This window comes from Pteropus medius, unplaced genomic scaffold (assembly GCF_902729225.1).
Source record: "Pteropus medius unplaced genomic scaffold, Ma_sr-lr_union100, whole genome shotgun sequence".
Classification (NCBI taxonomy): domain Eukaryota; kingdom Metazoa; phylum Chordata; class Mammalia; order Chiroptera; family Pteropodidae; genus Pteropus; species Pteropus medius.
This window is the reverse complement of record NW_024341894.1, coordinates 4,569,355-4,573,725: the sequence shown is the minus strand read 5'-3', so window position 1 is coordinate 4,573,725 and position 4,371 is coordinate 4,569,355. Positions and strand designations below refer to the sequence as shown.

The 4,371-nt window shown below is 36.5% G+C and overlaps 1 non-coding gene across 1 annotated transcript; it reads left to right on the top strand.

Annotated features, from left to right (window-relative positions):
* Positions 1 to 3,579: 3,579 nt before the first annotated feature.
* On the top strand, positions 3,580 to 3,698 carry LOC120598207 (5S ribosomal RNA). Its single transcript, XR_005651538.1, has one exon. It is a non-coding gene; the product is annotated as a 5S ribosomal RNA (ribosomal RNA).
* The last annotated feature ends 673 nt before the right edge of the window (positions 3,699 to 4,371 follow it).

Here is a 4,371-nt window from a genome sequence, read left to right as displayed (position 1 = left end):
GGTGGCAGGGCTCAGACAGACACGCACTCAGCTCTGTCCCTGTTCTTTCCACCTCAGGCTGCCTCGAGTGGCTTTTAGGTGCAGTGATGAGAGGTGCAACCTTTGTACTGTAGGACAGAGTGTGTAAGGGCAGGAATAGGGGACACCACTTCTGTATTTTCGTGGGACCTTGAAGAACAGATAGATATTGGGAAGTGGCGAAGGCGGAGGGAACTGTGTGAAGAACTTTTCTATTGGTTCTCTCTGGATGCAGACAAAGAAGGGCGACAGATCTTAAATGTGGTAGAGATTTTTTTAAAGACTTTAACTAGTAAATTTGAAAGGTTTCCAGAATGGGTAATTTTCTATGAAAACAAACATTTTCAAGATTGACTCAAAAAAGATTAAAAGCATAAAAAAACTATGGAAGAAATTGGAAAGCTTTCACTTTCTGCGTTGTATATTTCTGTAATATTTGAACTATATAATAAAAATATGTTTCATTTGGAATCTGAAAAATAAGTGTATAAAAATTAAATCGATATATTATCATGGAAATGCGTATGATATATTGTTAATTGTAAAAAGCAGATTGCAAGTTGGCATACATAGAGAATGATCCCATTTATGTAAGCGAATGTGAATGTGTATTTGAAAGAATAAGCACCCAAATTCTATCAATATATGTTCCTGAGAAGTAGAATTATGTGCGACTTTCTTTTTCTATTATTTGTATCTTACCACTAAGGAAGAAAAATTAATTTGAAGAGAAAAACTTAGATGACCTTGGATGTGGTGATGCCTTTTCAGATATAGCACCAAAGACACAATTCATGAAAGAAATAATTGATAAGTTGGACTTCACTAAAATTAAAAACTTCTGCTCTGCAAAACACAATATCGAAAGAGTCAGAAGACAAGACACAGAGTGGGAGAAAATATTTGCAAAAGACACATCTGACAAAAGACAAAGAACTCTGAAAACTCAACAATAACAAAAGAAACTACCCAGTAAAAAAACGGGCCAAAGATCTTAAAAGACAGACAGCTCACCGAAGAAGATATACAGAAAACAAATAAGCTCCACATCATATGTCTTCAGGGAAATGCAAATGAAAACAACAAAGACATATTATTACACATGGATTGGAATGGCCAAAATCAGAACACCGACAACACCAAATACTGACAAGAATGTGGAACAGGAACTCCTGGTGGGAATGCAAAATAATACAGCCATTTTGGAAGATAGTTTTGTGGTTTCTTAGAAAACTAAACATACTCTTACCATAGGATCCAATAATTATGCTCCTTGGTATTTATCCAAAGGAGTTGAAAACTTATGTCCACATGGAAACCTGCACACAGATATTTATAGCAGCTTTATTCATGATTGCCCAAATTTGGAAGCAACCAACATGTCCTTCAATAGGTGAATGGATAAACTGGGGTACATCCAGAGGATGGACTATTATTTAGCACTAAAAAGAAATGAGCTTTCAATCCACGAGAAGACATGGAGGAAACTTTAATGCATGTTACTAAGTGAAAGAAGCCAATATGGAGAGGCTACATACTGTATGATTCCAACTGTACGACATTCTAGAAAAGGCAAAATTATGGAGATGGTAAAGGGATCAGCTGTTGCCTAGGGTGCACGAGGAGAGTGAGTGGAGGAATAGGTGGAGTAAGAGGATTTTTAGGGAAATGAAAATATTTTTTATATTATAATGGTGGATATATGTCATTATACTTTCGTCCAAACTCACAGAATGCATAAAACCAAGAATGAACCCTAATGCAAACTGTAGACTTTGAGTGATAATGATGTGTCCATGGAGGTTCATCCTTGGTTAAAAATGTACCATACCAGTGGGGAACGTTGATAATAAGGGAGGCTGTGCATTTGTGGGGGAAGAGGTATATGGAAAATCTCTATACCATCCTCTCAATTTTGTTGTAAACCTAAAACTGCTCTAAAAATATAAAGACTTAATTTGAAAAAAAAAGAAAGAAAGTAAAGCTTGTTCAAGCACTACTTGTGCAAAAGGATACAGGCTGTTCTCAGGATGAATCTTGTCAAAGTTTATGTAACAGTTAATACCTATGCAATAAACCTTTCCAGGGATTAGGAAATGTTTAAATTTTTCCAGTTAATTTTATACACTTAGAATAATTTGGATACCAAGACTAGATATACAAAAAATAAAAGAGCATAAGATAAAGTACCTCTATCTAAAATCAAGAGCCAACATCATACTCCATGATAAAACATTCAGTTCTAGTCTAGAGGGATTCAGATTTGAGTCAGAATTAAGACTGGGTGTCAGGTATCAGCAATGCTAGCTGCAATATAACAAACAAAATCCCAAATCTCAATGGCTTAACACAATAACAGTTTATTTCTTATACATACAAAGAACAATGAGGGTTCCTGGTCAGCAGGCACTTCCCATGTGGCCTTTCAGAGACCTGTACCCCTTCTGCCTTCTGGCTATGCCATCTTCTAGAACCTCTGCTAGACCGTCTGATAACAGGCGGAAGAAAGAGAGAAGAGGATCGAGTAGGAGGTTTCCTGGGCCAAGTAGGGAAGCCCTGTACATCACTCTCAGTCACAATCCAATGTCTAGAACCCAGTCACATGGTCATACCTAACTGCAAAGGGGGCGGGAAGTGTAGACTAGCTTTGTGCCCAGGAGGAAAGAGAAACACAGGTGATAATGCATCGTTTCTTAATGAGTGCCCCACTATTGTCTGCTGGACTTGTTCACAAGTTGCTGAAACTTTCTGCATATTTTGATGTGTGTAAGGCAGACAATGATGGCCTCCTGAACATGGGTGATTATAAACACATCCCAATTTCAGAGATTTAAAATGTGAAAAACAGAATCAATGAAATACTGTATAGGAATACTAGACAAAATTATAAGAGATACCGTATTTCTAAAAACCTGTGGATAAGCAAGGACTTTCCATACATGATCTCAAAGGCAAAAAGCATAAAAGATAGACTTAACTACATAAAAATAAAAAATCCCTCACATCAAAAAAGAAAATTAAAAGCAGAAGGACCCATTGAGAAGGAAGTATTTGTAACGTGTGATAGACAAAGAATTAGTAGGCCTACTATTTTAAGGGCCCTTACAAATCAACAGTGAAAAAGATGAACACTCCAAGATAAAAATAGACAAAGAACTGTAACAGGAAATTAATCAAAGAAGAACTAAAAATGGTTAAGTATATTAACTATGTAAACTATTTGGTAGTCAAAGAAATGCAAATTAAAACCACAATATGATACCTTTTTAAAAAAATCATTACACTGGCAGAGATCTGAAAATTGATAATGGTGTTGGCAAGGACTGGGAACGACAGGTTTACCCTTCTGGGAGGGGTAAAGTTGGTGCGCTTTCCAGCAGTGTGGCTAAGATCTCAAAAACAGGCCCATTGACCCAGCAATCCCATGTCTGGAATTTATTCTACGGGAACGAATGAAGAAATCTTAAAGATATACATACGAGGCTACTAATCACAGGGTTTTTTGAAAATTCAGTTTTTATTTTTATCCAAGTTAGACATGCACATAATTTTAAAATTTAAGTCTACAGCCATGCCACCCTGAACAAGCCCGATCCCATCTGATCTCGGAAGCTAAGCAGGGTCGGGCCTGGTTTGTACTTGGATGGGAGACCACCTAGGAAGACCAGGTGCTGTAGGCGTAAAATATTTAAAAAAATAATAATAAAGGATTGTAAGATGACAAGGTCCCTGCAATCTGTGAGATCAACCAAGGGTTGCTTACCTTAAAAAAAAAAAAAAAAATTAAAAGTTGAGAAATTAAAAATGTTATGAAAATCAGGAATTCCCGGAAGCCTCTCCTTCTCCCCGCACCCCTCCTCTTAGTCCCAGAGATAACTGCTTTCGATCCTTCTGGTATTTACTGTATTTTTGCTAAATAACATACTCGTAATGCTACTTCTTTATTTTTGAGGCTTGGGCATTATCTAATGATTTCTCGTCACGGAAAGAGAGGATTAACTCTCTCAGCAACCCCCTCCACTTTAAGATCCCCCCACACAAAGCACATACACATGCTCCATCCTCACCACCTCTCCCCTCAAATGCATATAACCCCTGGTCATCAGCCTCCCAATATAGTTATTTGTCATCCTGATTAGATCAGTATTCATTATTTGCCTTATTTTGACTGTAAATCTATTATCAAATGAAGTATGTAGGATTCTATCATTTTATTTTCCTGCACAACACTTCATTTTCCCTGAAGTTAATAATTGACTTATTTTTTTATCATTGGCTTAGTTTGCTAATTTTTATCACCAATTTATTTCTTTAATTTTTATTTTTCAATTACAGTTGATATTCAATATTATT